This window comes from Canis lupus, chromosome 16 (assembly GCF_048164855.1).
Source record: "Canis lupus baileyi chromosome 16, mCanLup2.hap1, whole genome shotgun sequence".
NCBI classification, from domain to species: Eukaryota; Metazoa; Chordata; class Mammalia; order Carnivora; family Canidae; genus Canis; species Canis lupus.
In genome coordinates, this window is record NC_132853.1 from 38762022 (window position 1) to 38784173 (window position 22152).

Here is a 22152-nt window from a genome sequence, read left to right on the forward strand (position 1 = left end):
TAATCCCTCCCTGTTTGACCTCTCTCAGCACATACATCCCCATGGCACTAATTACATGCTGACTCGCATCTCAGCTAGCTGTTTACATCCACTCTACCCACCACACAGTGAGTTCCCTGAGAACAGAGGCTGTTAGTCACCTCTGTAACCATCTTGTGGTGCCTAGCCCACAGCAGGTTCTCAGTGAACACTGTGACACTGACTAGTGGGTGCTGCCTAGCACTACTCATGGCAGAACAGAAGGAAAACAAAAATAAAACAACTTATGGTTTATCACATGTTTTTCCATTCATTACTTGATTTGAGCCCCCCAACAACCCCATGAAACAGTGGAGACAGGCAGGCACTATTAGCCCCATTGAACAGACAGGGTAGCTAAAGCCCAAGAGCACACAACTAGTGAGTAGTGGAAACTAAGTCCCAATCCCGTCCCCTTACTTTGGATTCAACTCAAGGAGAGACACAAACAGCATTTTGAAGATAGAAGGTAATGGGGTTTGCTAAGGTGGGAAAGAGCTTTTGTGAGTGGACTAGGGAGGGATCCTTACTCAGTTGGGAACGAGTTGACAGCAGCCCCACCAGGGAGGGCACAGGATTCCTCCTCGGACCTCAAGGAGCTGGAGGTGTCCGCAGCACTGTTCCCCAGCCCTGGAAACTAGGGACCCCCCCCCCACGGCCCCCACGCCCCGCGAAAAAGACGGGCATTAGGGTCAGGTGGCTAAGATGACGTTAAGGATGACTTGTTAGCAAGGGCCTGCCTCTCTGTTGCTATGACAACAGGAGCTTGACTACTGGGCCTTGCAAGGTTGACTGAGGCGGATCCTTTCGTTGACTCGAAATTAGTGAAAGACATTTATGGGGTCCGTGTGTGGGTGTGCGCGCGCGCGCGGTAAAATGAAGATGGAGAGGGTATATTCAAGACTCTAGCTCAGTGATTCTCCGCCTCGGCAACATGTTAGCTTCACCTGCACAATTTTATTTTTTCACCTGCGCAATTAAAAAAATCTCGATGCCTAGGCCATACCCCAGACCAATTAAATCAGAATCTCTGGGCTTCGCTATCTGCTTAAGTCTTCGCTGACGACTCCAATTGCAGCCAAAGTTGCAAACCCTGCTTTTAGAAGGAAGAGGGGAAATTCTCGAGACCTTCCCAAGATGGCGGCTACCCTACGGCTTCCGCCCTTATGATCGCCAGCAGGGGGCGGGCTTTCCAGGAGCGCATGCGTGTAGTGTCCCTTCGCTCCCTGCTCCCTCCTCCTCTTTCCCCCGCCTCCATTTTGTTCGCGGACGCTGGGGACGGTGGGAGCAGATCCATTTCCGGGTTGGCAAAAGGGGCGGCGGCGGCGAGAGAGGGAGCTTGCCGGGGAGCGAGCAGGACGGGACGAAGCCGGGGCGGAGGTGGCGGAGGATTCGCTCCCGGGGCAGCTGCGGCCAGGTCGGAAAGAGGCAGAGGAGGCTGGGTACGTCGCTGAGATGACCTGCGGACCTGAGTGGGAGGGCGAGCCGGGGGAGGGGGGAATTGGGGCGGGGCTTGGAGAGGGGCCACTGGGGGAGGGGCCTGAGGAGAGAGGGATCCTGGGGGCGGGGTCTGAGGGGTGAATGGAACGTGGTGGGTGGCAGGGTCTGGAGTGGGGCGTGGGGATCTAAGCAGGGAGGAGTGGTCGGGAATGTGTGGGGCGAGCTCTGACTGAAGATGGGAAAGAAGGTTATTGAGAGGCAGGAAATAAGGGATCCTGAAGGGTTGGGTAAGGTGAGTAAGACGGCAGCTCGGCGTGAGGGACAAGTCACCGTGCGCAAAAAGGGAGATGGGGAGGGAGGACCTGTTGTGATCAGGTAACTAACAGGATGCTCTGAGTGAGGAGGCCACTGTGACATTTTGGGGATTGAGTGTAGTGAAAACCAATGGCTCAGAGGATGATTTGGGAAACTGCTTCCACTAGAGGGAATCTAGGGAGCGTTGGTTGAGAAGGAATCAGAATTGAGTTAAAGGTTGGATTGAGAAGTGGTGAGTTGCGCATGAGAGCAGCCTAGAGTTGAGGGTTCAGATTGGAGTGGTGTGAAGTGAGGGAAGACGGAAATCCTAAACTCTTAGACGTGGGCCGTGTGCGGTGTGGTGTTGAGTGATCAAGAAGGAAAATTCTTAGGACACTCGGGTGAGGAGTTGGAAGAAGCTGGTGTGTACTGGCATTCATATTTTTTTTTAAGGGATTTGAATAATCTGTTACTGCTTTGCCCCACTCCCCACCCCCGATGTTTTTAGTGTCTGTTTTTCGTCTCCTGTAACCTCATTGAATAAGGACTGTTCTAGTGTACGTATGGATTTACTAAGTAACTTTGAGGCAAGTTATTAAACTGCCTCATTTTTTTTTTCCCCTTTGAAAGACAGGTTTGGCTCCTCTCTTCCTTTATTTTTTTTTTAATTTTTATTTATTTATGATAGTCACAGAGAGAGAGAGAGGCAGAGGCATAGGCAGAGGGAGAAGCAGGCTCCATGCACCGGGAGCCTGATGTGGGATTCGATCCCCGGTCTCCAGGATCGCGCCCTGGGCCAAAGGCAGGCGCCAAACCGCTGCGCCACCCAGGGATCCCCTCCTCTCTTCCTTTAAAAGATGGTGTTAACTGAATGGGATCTTTAAAGTGGTTGCAAATGGGGAGGCAGGCAGGGGGATGGGGTGACTTGGGTGACTTGGGTGACGGGCAGTGAGGGGGGCACTTGATGGGATAAGCACTGGGCGTTATACTATTGGCAAATCAAACTTCAATAATAAATAAATAAGTAAGTAAATAAATAAAGTGGTTGCAAAGAAGTGATCTCTGAAAACATGATTGAGGTATTGATGTTTAGAAGACTTGTTTCTAGGTTTCTTCCTCTCAGCCTTGCTGTATTTGTTGTGCCAGGGAATGGTTGGTTTTGATTTGATACATGTCCGATTTTTTGACTTTTTTCAAAGTCAACTTTTAGTAGCCCAAAATTTTCATATTATTGTGTTACATTGTATTGACTATCATCCAGCTGGAGATAGGGAAGTTAGAGCTGAGGCTGAATGAGGTTGGTTGATGAAGAATCAGAGAATGCAGTGTTTTATTTTACTTTTTGACAAAGATTGACTTTCCTCAGAAACCCTGGGAATTCATTGAAAAATAGTATTTTAGACAGTTGAGTCTTTTGCTTTGGCCCAAGGACTTTGGCCCCATTGCCAGTTGTTGGGCAGCAGTGTGCTTGTGGACAGCTTTAGCTTCTTTATTGTTAATACTTTGAAATTTTGACTATTCCAACTTTTTCTTTGGGCATGATATTCTAAACACTTTGCCCATAGGTAAACTTATTTAATTTAGCTTAGAAGAACTGTTCCTGAAAGTCTTGGCATTTCTGAGGTCTGACGTGATTTGCTTAAGGGGGGGGGGGGCAGTTTCCAATTCTACCTCATACTTGATATCAGAGTAGTATTTACTTTAGTTCGTACTGATTAGTTATGTGATGTCAGCACAAAGGTGAAATGCAGAGGAAGGTGGAAGGTGGTGAGAACAGTGGAGTTTTTCCGGTTTTACTAATGGCTTTTGAGAAGGGAGAGAAGTCCTGTTCCTGTTGAAGAGCAAATTGTCAGTTCTTTCTTGACCTCTTCTTTGAGTGGTAGAGTAACCTAGTGTACTTGAGTCTGTTTTCCTATTCCTCTAAAGTGATTGTGAAAATCATGGGCCGCTGGTTCACGCTGTTTCAGCACACCATACTGTTCTTACTAACCCCAGCAAGAGCAGGAAGAGCTTCAGGCTATAAAGTATATACTATACACTTATTTGAGGGTAAAAAACCTGCTTAATATTTTGCTGTTATTTCAACCCCAGGATCTCTGTTTTTCAGAGGGTTTGGAAATAAGTTACGGGGGCTCAGAGCTCTGGGCAGGCTTTTGGTATAGCCTCCTTCTTTAGCATATGATTTTCCATTTTTCCTTCTGTCACATTTTTCCTTTGCTGTACTTGAGCCATTCCTAGGTGGAAAATGGCAAATTACACATTTTGCCCCCCTCCTTTTTAGTCTCTGGTGGGCATGTTGTCTGTGTCACAGTTTGATACCTTCAAAATAAAAGGATTCTTGACTGCTTCAGATGAAGAGGGTGACAGAAGCTGAGCCGGATTTTCTGGGCCGGAGAATAGATTCTGTCAGAGCAAAGAATAGTTGCAGACACACAAACTGGGACCTTAAGCTGTGACTAACGTTTTGGCAACAAGCTTCCCTTTGCCAAATAACTTCTTTTCTTCTTGAGTGTGATTGTTGAGCTCCTTCTCAAAGTAGGCTCTTGTTGCTACTATTCTCCACACAATTCCCAAGCAGAAGTTGGCAGAGTTCCGGTTGACGGACAGTCTCTTGAGGGATATGCCCCGGATTAGAGTAGATGGGGTGCTCCATGTCAAAATGAGGTTCATTGGCAGATGCTGAGAGCTTCTCTGCAAGGAAATAAGAGGCAGTACTTTTTTCTGAATGTTCTTGTGCTCCTTTATGCTTTTTCTAAATTCAGACCTGTTTCTTATTCATCTGCTGATTAAATGCAGAATCATTGCCTCTGCCCAGCTTTCAAAGTCCAAGGCATTGAGGAAGAGAGAGAGAATTTCCCACATTTTTTTGCTACACTCTCATTCCCAAGCCTTTAGCTTAGGGAGCCACAGTCTAAACTCATGAGCACTTCTTGGTATTATTATAGAGGAGTATTTAATTTAATTTTGTATTTGAGAGAGAATGTGAGCGCACACACACAAGTGGGGAGGGGGAGAGAATCTTAAGCAGGCTCCATGCCCATTGCAGAATACAATGTGGGGCTCCATCTCATAACCCTGAGATCATGACCTGAGCCAAAATCAAGAACAGAATGCTTAATTGGCTGAGCCACCCAGGCTCCCCTGTAGAGGAGTATTTTAAAATGCTGAATAGAACTTTATGGAGAGGGGTGCCTGGGTGGCTCAATTGGGTGAGTGTCTGTCCAAGTCTTGATCTTAAGGTTGTCAGTTGCAGGCCTGCATTGGGCTCTATGCTGAGTGTAGAGCCTACTTTAAAGAAAAAAAAAAAAAAACTTTATGGAGATAAATAATATTAGTAGGGAAAACAGGTGATACATTTGCCAGTGTCTGTATTAGTCTTAGATCTCTTAAGATTTTGACTGAACATGCAGAAAGACCATTTCGAGGCAAGTAAGTTATCAAATGGAGGGCCAGGAAGTGGCTTCTGATTTGCTATATAACATGGCAAAGTTATAACAATTTAGAATGGCTGTCCTCAGTACTACTTAGTAAATACCTTTTCAGTGTGTTCTACTTAGTAAACATCCTTTTGTTTTTTAGGGGATAATTAGTTGAAGATAACTTTGTCTCCAATAGGTCTTGGAGTGGATTATGATCATTTCTTGCAGTCCATGGCAGTGGCCCTTGTAACATTGGAGCTAACCCGGAAACAAATCCTCTCTTTGGTCGCTCTGGATTCAGCTTCCTCCTGCCATTGTTAGCCCAGAGTATTCTGTTCCCGGTACGTAGGTTTGGGAGACTAACAGGTTCAGATCCAAAGGTTTTGACTCTGATCCAGGGCTTTGATTTGGTAACAAACAGGATTATTGGAGTTGTGTTTAATCTTGTCTCAGATATTTCTTTACTGAAGAATGTCTTGAAGTTTGGCAAATCTGTATGTCTAAGGAATGTGTATAGTTTCCTCACCTTATAATTAGTTTTCAGAAAATTTTTTAGGTTTTTGAACTTTGTGCATTTAGATTAAGCTCCTTTTAGATTTTGAGGCCCTCTGGTGAAAATAATGTAGTTTTAGTATTTATGATATTTCTTCAGTAGAAATTCATTGACCTACTTTCTAAGCTTATAAAAATGCTGACTTCAATAATCCCTTTTTTTCCTCCCAATAATCCCTTCTGACTATGAAAACATTCTCATATGTACAGATTGGGACAATTATTTGTTAAAAAAAAAAAAAAAAGATGGAGATTTTCTTCTAGTGTGGTACAATCTAAGGGATGCCTGGGTGGCCGAGCAGTTGAGCGTCTGCCTTCGGTTCAGGTGGTGCTCCTGGGGTCTTGGGACTGAGTCCCTCATCGGGCTCCCTATGTGGAGCCTGCTTCTCCCTCTGCGCATGTCTCTGCCTCTCTCTCTGTGTCTCTCATGAATAAATTAAATCTTAAAAAAAAAAAGAGGGAAAACTCATTTATCCACAAATCTCAGATAGCCTATCCCATAGTAGATTGTACCACTTTATTTTTTTTTTTTAAGGATTTAATTTATTTATTCATGAGAGACACAGAGAGAGAGGCAGAGACATGCGCAGAGGGAGAAGCAGGCTCCACATAGGGAGCCCGGTGAGGGACTCAGTCCAAGACCCCAGGAGCACCACCTGAACCGAAGGCAGACGCTCAACTGCTCGGCCACCCAGGTGCCCTGTGAGTTTTCCTTCTGTCCACATCCCTCTCCCAGTCCTCAGCTAGTAGGCAGGATCACAAAGTCATTTAAACTCCATCACTGTCTTAGAAAATAAGGATAGTAAGCAATTTAGTAAAATTTTATTTATTTATTGTTTTAAAAAGTTTAATTTGCAGTACCTGGATGGCTCAGTTGGTTAAGCATCTGCCTTTGGCTCAGGTTGTGATCCTGGGGTTCTAGGATTGCGCCCTATGTTGGGCTCCCTGCTCTTTGGGCAGCCTGCTTCTCCCTCTCTACTGCTTGTGCTGTCTTGTGCATGCACGTGCACTCTCTCAAATAAATAAAATCTTTAAAAAATACAAATAAAAAGTTTAATTTTATTTTTAGTAATCTCTACACCCACTGTGGGTTTGAATTCACAACATTGAGATCAGGAGTTGCATGCTCTTCCAACTCAGTCAGCCAGGTGCCCCTAACAAATTTTATTTTTTATTTATTTTTAATTTATTTTTTTTTAAACATCTGATTTTCTTTTTTTTTTAAAAGATTTATTTATTCGTTTATTCATGATAGACATAGAGAGAGAGAGAATGAGAGGCAGAGACACAGGAGGAGGGAGAAGCAGGCTCCATGCCGGGAGCCCAACGCGGGACTCGATCCCGGGACTCCAGGACCGCGCCCTGGGCCAAAGGCAGGCGCTAAACCGCTGAGCCACACAGGGATCCCCCAAATTTTATTTTTTAAGTAGATAATACATTCACATGGTTAAAAATTTGAAAGTTAAAAAGTGTACACTGAATGGTCTCTCTTCTCTGCTTTTGTATTCTTCAATCCAGTTCATCTTCCCAGGGGCAGCTAATGTGTTCAGTTTCTTAAGATTCTTTCCAGAGAAAATATGTACATATAAAACATGCATGTGTGTGTGTGTGTGTGTATTTTTTTTTTTTTTTTTTTGCTTTTTCTCATAAACAAACGTAGGATGCTGTTAGTACTATCTGCGTTTTTAAAAACTTACTTTGGCAATCATTCTGTATAAGTAGTAAAAAGATTTGGCATCTGCTCCATATTGGTAGACATTTTAAATATTTCTAGTCTTAATGCTATTACCAATTATGCTCCAGTGAATAACCATATACATTTGGCCTTTAGCATGTATGACTGTATCTGTGGGGTAAATTATAAGTAAAATTGCCAAAGCTGGTGTGTTTTTAGCCCTGTTACTCATTTATTTGCTAAGAATTTTTGAGCTCCTACTGTGTGACAAGTACTGTGCTTCGTCAGTGAACACAACTGATTCAGTCCTTGCACTGGTGCGGCTGTATGGTCTGGTGGGGAAGACGTCCATTAAACCATAATTAATTACTGCTGCCGTAAATACTGTGGAAACAGCTAATAGGAAGCCTAACCAGGTTGATTGAGAAACAGGGCAGTGAGGAAATGTTACTAAGGAATTTTTAAAGCTGAAACCTAAAGGATGAAGGGCAGACCAAAGACTGTTGTAGATGGAGAGAATGGCATAGGTGGAAGTCCTCAGGACAGAAAGAATGGAAAGAACATGGCTATTTTGAAGATTTGAAGGAAGTAAGTTCCAGTGTTTTTGGGAGTTTAGGGAGAGAGAAGCAAAGAGGTAAGGCTTCAGGGAGTGTGAGGTCTCCAGAAAAACCACATAAACAGTAGTGAACTTTTAAAAAAGATTTTATATATTTATTTATTTAACACAGAGAAAGAGTAAGCACACATGTGCGCGTGCAAGCACTCACAAGCAGGGAGAACAAGCAGAGGGAGAAGCAGACTCCCGCTGAGCCAGGAGCCCGATGTGGGCTGGAACCTCAGACCTCAGATCATGACCTGAACGAAGGCAGATACTTAACTAACTGAGCCACCCAGGCACCCCACAATAGTGAATTTTGAGCCCAGGCTTTACAGGAGAAGGTTTTGTTTTGTTTTGTTTTTTGGGTTTTTTTTTTTTTTTTTTTTGGTCAATTCTTTTCACAGGTATTAATTTACTAGAGTTGATGCTGAAATCATCGATATCATGAAGAAATCTGATGCTTGTACGATGGAACATGTTTTCTGTAAGAACTTTTCTGGATAAAGGCTACTCTTTTAGCCTTGATTTCTTTTCTGTCCAACAAATTAAACTTGTATGGCTGGGTTAGGTCTTAAAATTTTAGGATCTTGGAAATTGGTTTGGAAGTTAGTGATTACTTAGGGAACCATTCTGAGATTATGGGGGATGACGAGTCTTTGGCCATACTACCCTGAACTCAATCTTGTCAGATTATGGGGATGATGAAATGGCTAGTTTGCCAGACCTGCTATTTAGGAAAGAAAACTTACTTCTAGAGAATATTGACTTTTTTGTAAGCCTCATAGGGCTAGAAAGAGAGCACAGATGTTCTCATTATAAACTGGTGAATATAATACATTGTCGTACCCATCATCTAGGCCATATGTCTTAACATGATGTATAACTCTTGTAGGACGTGCAAATGAATAGTAGCCCAAGGGCCATTATAATTCTGAATATATGAAAGCATTTTTATCTGCAAGTATATTGACTTTTGTTCAGAAATCACAGTACTCTTGCTCAAAGCCCAGATGGTCCTGTTTGATTTAGTACCTTTCTTGTGTAATTGGATCAGCTTGCCCTGTTTTCGTAACTTAAAGTAGAATCTTGGTTTAGCAGCCCAACACTAGCGAGCAAGGAATGAAAATGTGCAAATTTTTCTAGCATTTCAGCAAGAAGCGTCTGTGTATCTGTTGGCTTAGGGGCATTAGAGCGAGAGAAGAGACTCCTCAACAATGAAAGTGACAGCTTTGTTATTAGATTATCTGTGGTGAGTTGGGACTTAATATATTATCTTTGAAATGAGGCATGACACTTCTCTCCATGTGAAGTCTGGATCAACATTTTATGGAGCATCTGTTTAAGTTTTCTTTCAGGCTTTTTCTAATGGAGGCTGTCATCACTGGATTTGCCTTACTTCTGACTGTTCTCTGGGTAGGCTTTTCTACTTGTCTGTTTGTGAGGGGAGTGTGGAATGCAGGCTGGCACATGGAAGCTGAGGCCTGGTCACATGAGACACTGCTAGTCTACAGTGAGAAGAGCCATCTCATCAGTGACTAGGTTTCAGCCTGCCTTGTAAGCAACCTTTTAATCTAATTAACAGTTTCTTTAAAACAGTTTTTTAAGAACTTCTAAAGATGTTTTGACCACAGATGTTGGATGTTTTTGTTTTTCAGTTGTGTTAAATCGAAAACCCTAAAAAAAGAGCTAAGGTAAGATCTGTCCCTCTGTTTTTGTGCTTACCTTTGAAATTAATTTTGGTCCTGATTTCTTACAGTGGCCTGGAAGTTCCTCATATATCTGACATGTGGTAGAGTAAACTCTGCAGTGATGAACATTGTTAGGTGATACCCAGGTTGTGGCAGAGATTGAGGTCACAGTAGGCAGCCTGCTTTCATTAGAGTTGAATTTGAGATGCAGGTTCTAGAATTAAGCATAATGGCCTTTTAATTATTTTGGTTGGTTTGGGATTGTCTGCTGTTCTTAATTACATTGGTAACAGATCCATCAGTACAGACCTGATGTTTTGAAATTTTGGTCAGTCTGAAGTTTGGTTTTGCTTATACAGTGTTAGGATTTTTTGGTTTTTAGTAATTAAATCTTTGGAATTTTGTAATTGACATAGTAAGAATACATAGTTTAAACAGATAATAATAGTACTAGAAGATTTATAATGAAAAGAACAGCTGCTCCATCTTTCTTTATTTGTCTTCAATCACTTTTAGTACTTTCAGTGTGTTTTTTTCTGATGCATGTTCTTTCCATATTTTTATTTATTTTTTTCTTTCCATATTTTTACATGGTGTGCTCATACTATGCTTATACAGTATGCTTATACTGTTATTGCTTGTTTTTTTTTGGCCTTAGATATTTTGAATTTCTACTATGGAAGATTATTTTGCATTTTTAAAAAGATTTATAAATTTATATATAGTGAGAGCATAGGTGCACTCATGTGCAAGCAGGGGAATGGCAGAGGGAGAGTGGGGAAGTAGACTCCCCACCAAGCACGGAGCTCAACATAGGGCTTGACTCCATAACTCTGAGATCATGACCCAAACTGAAATCAAGAGTGGGATGCCTGACTGAGCCACCCCACGTGCCCCCCAATTTTTATTTTTAAGATTTTATTTATTCATGAGAGAGAGAGAGAGAGAGAGAGGCAGAGGGAGGAGCAGGCTCCATGCAGGGAGCCTGACGTGGGACTCGATCCCGGGTCTCCAGGATCATGCCCTAGGCTGAAGGCGTTGCTAAACCGCTGAGCCACCCAGCTGCCCCCCCCCCCCCAATTTTTTTAAGTAATCTCTACACCCAGTGTGAGGCTCAAACTCAACCCTAGGATCAAGAATCACATGCTCTACTGACTGAGCTAGCCAGGTGCCCCTGATTTTGCATTCCTATACTGCTAACTACCCTCAACCCTTCCTGCTAATCCTCCTAATACAGATCTGTCACAGTTGTGGTTAAGTCAGTATTTTGTATGTTTTTATATTATGTATCAGGGTTCAATCAGAAAGACAAACCATTCTTGATATTTCAGAGGATATTAGATGCTTACAAAATCATTGGAAGGTCATAGGAATGTCACCTTGCAGAGATTCCAGAAAAACTGCGCTGTTAATAATCTTCGCTATCTTAAACACCAAAGCAGGCAATTTGTAGAATATTGGAAACCTATAAAACCACATGTATGTCATCTGTTGGAGGCCACACACACTTACTCATTGCTACTAGAAGAACAACAATGGCATATACTTATATCTTTTAGGTCTTGAATGAATGACTCTGTACTGGTGGAATTTAAACCACAACCCCATTGACAGAGCATTCTAGGAAATGTAGTTCCAATGTTTTCAGGCTCCCCTTCCATCCCCCATGGACCAGAAAGGGGATAGAGGTAAATGTAGCCTAAAGAAGAAAAATTAACGTCCAGTATGACTGTCTGTACTATGATTATACTGTATTTCCTTATATATTTTCCCTTTATTTTTTTTTTTAAGATTTTATTTATTCATTCATGAGAAACAGAGAGAGAGGCAGAGACACACGCAGAGGGAGAAGCAGGCCCCATGCAAGGAGCCCGACGTAGGACTCGATCCTGAGACTCCAGGATCACGCCCCAGGGCCAAAGGCAGGCACTAAACTGCTGATCCACCTGGGCTGCCCGTGTATTTTCCCTTTAATATAATAATCACCATTCTTTCATTTTTCTTTTTTTCTCCCTTCTGCTTGATTCATTGAGCATCAATCGCTAATTCATCCCTAAACTCTGATGAAAGTATAAATCTCTTTTCAGTACAAATCCTTCATTTATTTTAAAGATTTTATTTGTTTATTTATGAGAGACATAGGCAGAGGGAGAAGCAGGCTCCCCTCAGGGATCCTGCACCCCAGGATCAGGACCTGAGCCGAAGGCAGACACTCAACCACTGAGCCACCCAGGCCCCCAGTACAAATACTTTAGTGGAGCCTCTTCCAGAGGCTTTATGAAAAAGGATTCCATTGGAGGGGTGCATTTTGGGGGGCCTTGCATGTTTCTGCCTGCACAATGGTTGGGAGTTTGACGAGATACAAAATGCTATGTTGGAGATGGCTTTTCTTTGGAAATTTTAAGCCTCATTTTGTGGTCTTCTAACTTTTAATAGTATTGTTGATGTTATTCTGATTCTGAATTTTTCATGTGGAATTTGTTTTTTCTCTGAAAGATTTTAGGGTGCTATCTTAACCACAGGTATGTGAAATACAATGGTGTAACTATTCTAAAATTCATCATGCTTGGCATTCAGTGGGCCTTTTCAGTCTTAAAGCTTATTTTGATCTGTCCTGGGAAATTTTTTTTTCTCTTCTCTCTCTCTCTCTCTCTCTTTAATTTTATTTATTTACTCATAAGAGACACAGAGGGAGAGAGGCAGAGGGAGAAGCAGGCTCCATGCAGGGAGCCCGACGTGGGACTCGATCCCCAGTCTCCAGGATCACAACCTGAGCCGAAGGCAGTTGCTCAACCACTGAGCCACCCAGGCGTCCCCCTTTTCTTTTCTTTTTTTTTTTTTTTTTTTTTTAAGATTTTATTTCTTTGACAGAGAAAGAGAATACAAGCAGGAGTGGCAGGCAGAGGGAGATGGAGAAGCAGGTTCCTCGCCGAGCTGAGAGCCTCACATGGGGCTTGACCCCAGGACCCCGGGGATCATGACCCGAGCTAAAGGCAGATGCTCTACCGACTGAACCACCCAGGCGCACCCCTATATTTTTAATAATGTATTCTTTGATAGTTTTCTGTCTTTCTGGGAATCCCTATTATGCAGATGGTGAAATTCCAACACTGATCCTTTTTTTTTCCTCTTGTGATTTTGTCTTTTTTTTTCTCCCCCTCATTAAGTTTTTTTTTTTTCCTCATTAAGTTTTTAGATACTCTGAGCTTTTTCTTCCAGCTCTTCTATTGTATTTTTAATATTTGGTATCAGTGTTTTAAATTTCCAGGAGTTCTTTTTGTTCTCAGAACTTTATATGTAAGTATTTCTACACATTGTCAGGAATTGTTTTGTTTACTTTTTTTTGTTTTGTTTTGTTTACTTTGATTCCTGTCTTTCCTGTTAGAGATTTTCTTCAAATGTCTGTTTATTTTTGAGAATGAGGTACTTACAAGCTCTGAGTGTGGAGCCCTGGCTCATCCAGTGGTAGGCATCGCTGTGGGATGTATTGGCAGCTTGTCATTTTCCTTAGAGAGGACTCCTCCAGTCTCCTGCCTAGAGAACACAAGCCCAGCAGCATGTGTTTTGGAACCAAGTGAGAGAAGAGAACTGGGGAGGGAGAGAGGTCTCATCATTGAGTAAATAAAACGTTCACTCAATCTATTTTCAGTTTGGTACTCCTGCCCTAGGCTGTCACTGCTTACTTGATTCAGAGTCCCTCTACCTGGCAGCATGGGCAAGGGAAAGAGAGGATCCCTTTCTTATACAGACTTCCAGTCGGTTCTCCTGTTTTAGCTCCTCTGAAACCCCTTTGTCCAGAGGTACCAGGTGCTTTTAGTTTCTGAGCTTTTTCTGGATTTTTGTAGTGAGGATTTACTTTCTGCTGCAAGCATTTAACTTTTTCCTTTCTTTGAAGTTACTTGTCAGTAGTGCATGTGCTTTCCAGCTCCTAAAATTTTGTTGACATGTCTCTACAGTTGCATCCTTTCCCATTCTCTCTCTCTCTCTCTCTCTGTTTTTAAGGTTTATGCCTTTAAAAATATCCCTTTGCTGTCATTTTCAAGGTGTTTTCTGAGAGAACATTGATAAATGCCTGCCACACATTTATGTTTAACCAGATTATTCATCGGCCTTTCCTTGCTGCTCTCCATTCAGTCACGATAGTGTTGGTGTAATTGAGTACTGATACTCCTGCAGAACAGTATTTTTCAGACTTCCCTAACAATGAGAATTACTTAAGGAGGTGGTTGAATATACAGTTCACCAGATTTTTCTGTTGGAAGATTTCTGATTTTAGTAGGTTTGGATTAGAGCCTGGGCACACGTGTGTTTTCAACAAACACCCTAACATGTGTCTTATCTTTTTTCTCTTTAAAGATTTTATTTATTTACTTGAGAGAAAGAAAGAGACAGGAGAGCATAAGCAGGGAGAAGAGGGAGGAGCGGATTCCCCACTAAGCAGGGAGCCCAAGCCAATGCGGGGGCTCGATCCCAGAACCCCTGCACCTGAGCCAAATGCAGATGCTTAACTGACTGAACCACTCAAGGACCCAGATGTGTCTTATCTTCAGATCAGTTTGGAAACTATTTCAGAAGAGTCTTCTAAACCATTTATTGCTCCCAAGTCTCTGAGGCAAACTCCTCAGGATCCACCTATTATTGCTTTTGTATTCAGACTGTGTTTTAGTCTGTCTGGCTTTGGTCCGGATTTCTAAATTAGAGTGTGTGTCCTTCATCTGATTAACTCCTCTCCTCTGGTTAAATGCTGGCTGATGGCAATAACTTTGGCCTTGTGTGACTCCCACTTTTTTTTTTTTTTTTTTTAGCCAGCACTTCTAGATCCATTGGTTCCTGGCCTGTGTGGGTGGAGAGGAAGTATTAGTTATGAACATTGAGCTACTCTGCATCATTTCACTGTACAAATCCAAGAATCTGTTTTTTTTTTTTTTTTTGTGAAGTGGAAAATTGACTCAGGCTTTGGAAACAGATGTACTAAGTATCTGTCTTGGATTTATGCAGCATCATTTTTGGAGATATTAAAGGCTGTGATTTGAAGTTTTTTTTTTTTTTTTTAAAGAAGTTTGTTTTTAACTTTTATAATATGAAAGGGCACATTCTTCTTTTTGTATTATGGATCCCAAAGGCCTAGAAAAGAAAAATGGCTGTACCTTTTACTACCAGTCTGTAAAGCATCTGGAAATAAGGTGTTATGCAGCTGCTCCTTGGTTGCTGTGAATTGCTTGGCAGTCAGGAGCCAAATAGTACATGTCTTTTAATGTTGAAAAGAACTAAGGATTCTAGTCCTTAGTTCTTGGAAATCTTGTGGCTGTTGGTATCTAAAATACAGCCCAAGGAAGTCATGTTGGCTTTGACATAGAACCTATTTACATCCTAAGATGAACAGCTCCTTAGAAACAGCTCTAATAAGTTTTTGGAACTTGCTTTGAAAATTTTGGTGAATGATGTCACAAAAAGTGCAAAATCTGAAGTGTTACTATCTCATAGATTATCGATCACTTGCTATGTTATAAGGTACTACTTTGAACTGTTACTGATCTACTGCAGTTGACTTTTTTCTGTACACCTTCCCCCACCTTTCCAATACTTTAGTGTTTTTAGATCAACAGGATTTTCTCTTTGCTTCGAGGGGTGTAGTAAGGGCTGGTGACATTCGGTGAGTTCATTCCCTGTTGAGGATGATTTTCAGACATTTAATTTACAGTTCTTGCATTAATTAATCTCTAGCCATCTTTTTTTATGAAGCCATTCTTTGCAGCTGTGGTATTTAATTGAACATAAGAGTAGACTTCTCATTGATTTGTCATCATTTTAGATAAGAGGACTTGGCTCCCGGGTTGCCTTGTATCTGGGGATAACCTGTGGTATCTAATATTTACTACATCAATTAGTATGTGAATAAGTAGATTTCAGAGTTTATGTTTTTAGGACTTTAAACAAATCTAGGACAAAACAATATGACAAGTGTCCTATTTGGAAGGAAAGCTGCATCGTTGGGGGTGTGTACTTACATTTTTCATTATAGAAATTATATCAAAAGGATTTCATCATATGGTTACATACTTTTATTCTACCCTTCTCCTTTTCTCTTTCAGGGTTGCGTGCTGCTCGTAACAGTGAAAGATCATTGATGTGGAGAGTAGAACATCCAGGTTTAGTTGTAGGAGTTGTAGGATTTTCAGTTTAAATATTCATGGTGCATATGTGATTTTTTATTATTATTATTACTTGTTTTGGATCAGATTTGCTGCATAGTTGAATTTCCATGATGGAAAATGCCTGCAGTTGGAAAAATGATTTTTCTCCTTTCATGGAGTAACCTTAGAGTTTTAATTAATTCCATCTCTATACATGACAGAAATTTGTTTCGCCAGAGATTTGACTGAATTGAATTTCAAGGGGAAGGTAGCACCTTCTCCATTGAGAGAAGAGGGCTGTGGATTATTTTTAAACTGTATGTGTGTGTGTGTGTGTGTGTGTGTGTGTGTGTGTGTATACAAACTATATCAAGCTTTTTTGGCACGGGTCAGGGGGAGGATGATAAGATATCTATAAAAAGTTATTCTAGTCTGTTTCTTTTTATTTTAGAGAAACCAAAATGCTTTAGTGGAAACCTTCCACTATACTCTGTCCTAGAACACACGAAGGTGTATTCATAATTCTGGGTTGACATCAGTTCCTATGTAATTATAGGAACCTGTTTGGCTTCTACTGTTTGTTAGTCTCCAGGAGTGGCATGTGAATACTCTTAGGTAGCTCCTGGCGCTTCTCCCATGTGTGAGTTCTTTGGTTTGGGAACTGGATGCCATTGTGTTTACTGTAGTAATGAACTCCTACCTTGCCATACTGTACTGCTTTTCAGGAGCAAAACTGAAGGGCAGGTGGACAGGCAGACATTATTGTCAGGTGATTTTTAACCCTGGAAGGCTTCCAGTTAGTATCTAGGTCCCTTAGCTGTGCTTAAACCAAGCTGTGGGTTTAATAAGATAACTGATTAAACTTGTTTACTTTGGGCATGGAACTGTTAGTTGATTTAAACTTGTTTGGTATGGACATATTGGATGGAGAAGGATACTACTTTTAAGGGATTTGGAGAATGGTCTGTAAGGCCTCAGATTTCATCTTTTACCACTCTTGTCTATATTATTCTAGCTACCCTGGCTTTTTTTTTTTTTTAAGATTTTTATTTATTTATTCATGAGAAACACACAGAGAGAGAGAGAGGCATAGACAGAGGCAGAGGGAGAAGCAGGCTCCATGCAGGGAGCCTGACGTGGGACTTGATCCTGGGTCCCCAGGATCATGCCCTGGGCTGAAGGCGGCGCTAAACCGCTAAGCCACCTGGGATGCCCTACCCTGGCTTTCTTACTTATTCTGTGACATGTCAAGCTGGTTCCCATCTCGGGCTTTTTACTTGCTATTCTTTAATTCTTGCAGGGCTCTTTCCCCCAGATGTTCATAGGGTTTGCTCTGCTCATGGAGAGACTTCTTTGTGGAGAGCCAGCCTCCTTCCCTGCAACCCTGTCAAAGAGAACACTTCCCTATATTCCTACTTTCACCCCTAATGATTCTTTTTCTTTTTTTCTTTTAAAGATTTTATTTAGGGATCCCTGGGTGGCGCAGCGGTTTGGCGCCTGCCTTTGGCCCAGGGCGGGTCCTGGATATCCAGGATCGAATCCCACGTCAGGCTCCCGGTGCATGGAGCCAGCTTCTCCCTCTGCCTGTGTTTCTGCCTCACTCTCTCTCACTGTGTGCCTATCATAAATAAATAAAAAGTTAAAAAAAAAAAAAAAGATTTTATTTATTCATGAGAGACATAGAGAGGCAGAGACACAGACAAGGGGAGAAGCAGGCTTCCTGCAGGAGCCTAACGCGGGACTTGATCCCAGGACCCCGGGATCATGACCTGAGCCAGAGGCAGATGCCCAACTGCTGAGCCACCCAGGCATCCCTATTTCTCTTTTTTCATTCTTTTTTTCAGTAACTGAGATTTTGTTTCCTTGTTTATCTCTTTCACTAGAATGTAAGCCCCAAGATTGGAGAAACTTGTTCAGCCACTAGAACTGGGTTTATCAGCCTCAGCATTTTTGACATTTTGGACTAGATGATTCTTGGTTGTGGGGGCCTCTTGTGTGCATTAGAGAGTGTTTTCTATTCACGAGATGCCAGTAGTAACCCTTTATCATGACAATCAAAAATGTCTCTAGACGTTACCACATGTCTTTTGGGGGACAATATCCTTCCCCTTAGAACCATTGTTATAGATAGAACAGATATTTATTGAATGGATTAAGTGATGGCTGGTCAGTAAATATTCACTGGATGATAGATGAATTCATGAATGAACGAATTCAACAAGTTAAAAATTTTTGGAGCACTAAACTATGCACATAGCCTCATATTTCTTCCTTTCCTCTTTTCATAGATACCATTTTTTTTTCTGTTTCTGGCACATTGTCTACCCTTCACTTATTTTTTTATTCCACTTAGGTTTGCTTGCCCTTTCAGACAGTGCTACTCTTAAATTTATTTTTGTTCAGATGAACATGTAACTATTGAGCACTTTGTGCTGTAAAATAAAAGAAAAAACTATAGAAAGATACAGTGCTATCTGTGCTTAAGAGCTCATTGGGTTAAAGGCACGTTGACTCTTGATCTCAGGGCTTGGGGTTGAAGCCCCACTTTGGGTGTAGATATTACTTAAAAATAAAATCTTTTTTTTTTTTTTTTTTTTTTAAAGTAGGTTCTACTCCCAGTGTGGAACCCATCATGGGGCTTGAAATCAAGACCCTGAGATCAAGACCTGAGCTGAGATCAAGAGTTGGATGCCTCACCAACTGAGCCACTCAGGCATCCCCAAAATAAAATCTTTATTAAAAAAAAAAAGCAGTGAAAAAAACCCGGTTTACTGGATTAAATAGATGGCATATTTATGAAATACTGTTCTCAAATTTAACTCCTACTTCAAGGTAATGTCTCCAGTGGTGCTAATGGGCCAACATAGGTTATTTGAGTCAGTAGTTAAGTGCTCATCATTCAGAATGGGGTGAAATTTCTCATGAATTTGAAATCTAGTTTTAACAAAAATCTATTCATTCACTTTTTACTTACTTTTATTTGTTGCAGTTACCCTTGGTTTCTTTCATTTTGTCTTAAACCTGGTTGAGAAATCTACAAAATGGAGGGGCGCCTGGGTGGCTCAGTCAATTAAGCATTTGCTTTTGGCTCAGGTCATGATCCTTGGGGATCCTGGGGTTGAGCCCCTCATCAGGCTCCCTGCTCAGGGAGGAGCCTCCTTCTCCCTCTGTGGCTCCCCCTGCTTGTGCTCTCTCTCAAGTAAACAAAATCTTAAAATCTTAAAAAAAAAAAAAAAAAAAAAGAATATACAAAATGGAGTTACTCATTTTGAACTTGTTTGATGTGACTGTTTCTAGGGTTTGTTGTATGGTTATGAACATTTGATTCATTAATGGCTTTTAATGTCTATGCTTGGAAAGTTTTGCCACTTCAGCTACTTGGGTTATTGAAGCCACATTAGGCAAGGTTGTAGTTCCTTTTGGCTGGAATTGAAGTACACCAAACAAAAACCCCATTCTGGGGATCCCTGGGTGGCTCAGCGGATTAGCGCCTGCCTTTGGCCCAGGGCGCAGTCCTGGAGTCCCGGGATCGAGTCCCGCATCGGGCTCCCGGCATGGAGCCTGCTTCTCTCTCTGCCTGTGTCTCTGCCTCTCTCTCTCTCTCTCTGTGTCTCATCATGAATGAATGAATAAATCTTTAAAAAAAAACAACCCATTCTGCATTATGTGACTTTCTTTGTCTCAGAGCAACTGATTTTCTATTTCTGCTAAACATTTATGTTCCATCTCTGATACTATTAGATTTATTTTGATTTGATTTATTTTGATTCCATTGAGGGGAATGTCTAGAACCTTTCCTCTTACAGACACACCTCTCTGTTGATTTTCTGGAGACAAGAATAGGTAGAGTTATTGGTCTTTCAGAGAGGATCTTGAAATGTCTCTTTCATCTCTCTCTCTCTTTTTTTTTTTTTTTTAAGATTTTATTTATTCACGAGAGAGACAGAGAGAGAGAGAGGCAGAGACACAGGCAGAGGGAGGAGCAGGCTTCATGCAGGGAGCCCGACGTGGGACTTGATCCCGGGTCTCCAGGATCACACCCTGGGCTGAAGGTGTTGCTAAACCGCAGAGCCACCGGGGCTGCCCTCTCTTTTTGTTTCTTTAGATTTATTTATTTGATAGAGAGGACCTGCCAGAGAGAGTGCAGACCAGTGGGGGTGGTGGGGAGAGGGAGAGGAAGAAGCAGCCTCCCTACTGAGCAGGGAGCCTAACACTTGGCTGGATCCCGGGACTCCAGGATCATGACCTGAGCCCAAGGCAAATGCTTAACCAGCTGAGCCAGCCAGGTGCCCCCTCTCTGTTTATGTTGGGGAGAGGTTTAATAGAATATTAAAGACTTGAACATGGGGGGATCTGGCTGGCTTAGTTGGTGGAGCCTGCATCTCTTGATGTCAGGGTTGTGAGTTCAAGCCCCACGTTGAGTATAGAGATTACTTAAAATCTTAAAAAAAATAAAGAACTTATATTTAAGAAAGGAGAGAGAGGAGGGGTACTTAGCTGGCTCAGTTGGTAGAGCATGTGACTCTTGATCTTGGGGTCATGAGTTTGAGCCCCATGTTGAGTATAGAGAGTACTTAAAAAGAATTTTCTTATCGATATTCCATATAACTGTTTCTTGTAAGACAGAACTAAGGCCCTTGAGACTTTTCTGAGGGAGGGAGCGTACTTTTTTTAAGATTTTATTTACTTATTCATGAGAGACAGAGAGAGAGAGAGAGGGAGAGAGAGAGAGAGGAGAGAGAGAGGCAGAGACACAGGCAGAGGGAGCAGAGAGAGAGAGAGAGAGAGAGAGGGACAGAGACACAGGCAGAGGGAGAAGCAGGCTCCATGCAGGGAGCCTGAAGTGGGACTTGATCCTGGGTCTGCAGGATCAGGCCCTGGACTGAAGGCGGCGCTAAACCTCTGAGCCACCCGGGCTGCTGGGGAGCGTACTTTTTAAGGTCAATTTTTCCCCCATGGGATTTTGTTGGGTACTTCAATACAAAAACTGTAATTTACTCAGTAATCAAAGCTTAGAAAGGATGGTCTTTCAGCATAAAAGTAGATAGCATTTATATTTAGAGGGCATCCCCGGTGGCGCAGCGATTTAGCGCCGCCTGTAGCCCAGGGCATGATCCTGGAGATCTTGGATCAAGTCCCACGTCAGGCTCTCTGCATGGAGCCTGTTTCTCCCTCTGCCTGTGTCTCTGCCTCTCATTCTCTCTCTGTGTTTCTATGAATTAAAAAAATAAAAATAAAAATAAATAAATAAATAAAATCTTAAAAAAAAAAAAAGATTTAGAATTAAAAGTTTTTTTTTTTCCTGGGACCCCTGGTGGCTCAGTGGTTGAGCGTCTGCCTTTGGCTCAGGGCATGATTCTAGGGTCCCGAGATCAAGTACTGCTTTGGGCTTCCTGCGTGGAACCTGCTTTTGCCTCTGCCTGTGTGTCTGCTTCTCTCTGTGTGTCTCTCATGAATAAATAAATAAAATATTTTAAAAATATATTTTTTCTTTTAAAAATAACTTGGGTTGAAACTTGAGTTTAAAATAGGAGAATAATACCATTTGAGTAAAGGCCCGAAATGGTAGTGGTAACTAGAATACTTACGAGATAATTTTAAATATATGAAAAATACAGCAACTAAATTGGATTCTTCATTTATCAAATGTGAAAGGTCAACATCTTTGTACCCAGGAAGTGTCCTGCTCTTAAAATGTAGGAATATGTATTTGGAACAAAACATTAGGAAATTGAATAGAAAAATAGGGTTTTGTCTTCTGAGGAATAGGAGAGAGTGCTTTTTACAAGTGTATTGCTTGAATTTTATGAAGACTTACCTCAGAATTCTGTGATAAATTTGACATCAAGAAGATTTGAAATAATGCTCTCTGATCTTGACTTCAAAGAAACTGACTCCTGAGGATGTGAAAAGCTTATTCTGTCATGGTTTTTAAGGTAGAAGGGCTTAAGAAGGGAATGAAAATTGGTTTATTGTTGAACTGGAGGCAGTCTCACTATATTTCTGAAAATCAAGGTCTCTGAAGAACACAGATGGTGAGGTTTGTAGTTCTAATTTAAAAGATCAGAAAGGAAAGATTTAACATTATGTAAAGAACCCTCTTTTTTCTTCTTAGATTAAATCTCAGAAATATTAGTTTTGTTTTGTTTTTTTAGATTTTATGTATTTGAAAGAGAATGAGGGAAGGGGTAAAGAACGAGTGGAGGGAGGGGCAGAGGGAGAAGCAGACACCCTGCAGAGCATGGAAACTGACTTGGGACTTGATCTCAGAACCTTCAGATCATGACCTGAGCTGAAGGTGATGCTTAACTGATCTAGCCTCAGAAATGTTAGT

The 22152-nt window shown here is 41.7% G+C and overlaps 1 protein-coding gene across 7 annotated transcripts in view; it reads left to right on the top strand.

Moving 5' to 3' along the window:
- The window catches only part of WIPF2 (WAS/WASL interacting protein family member 2), a 64746-nt gene that overhangs the window by 10916 nt on the left and 31678 nt on the right, over positions 1 to 22152 (top strand). Inside the window, exons 1-3 of one of the 7 annotated variants that reach the window (XM_072780452.1) lie at positions 1269 to 1460; positions 9414 to 9550; positions 9652 to 9687. The exons of 1 other annotated variant lie outside the window; for it this stretch is intronic. The gene's annotated coding sequence lies outside the window, so the exon portion shown is untranslated. Of the gene's footprint in view, positions 1 to 1268; positions 1461 to 1606; positions 1751 to 5367; positions 5513 to 9413; positions 9551 to 9651; positions 9688 to 22152 lie in introns of those variants that run through there. 5 more of the 7 variants (XM_072780455.1, XM_072780454.1, XM_072780451.1 and 2 more) reach the window with 5 other exon arrangements.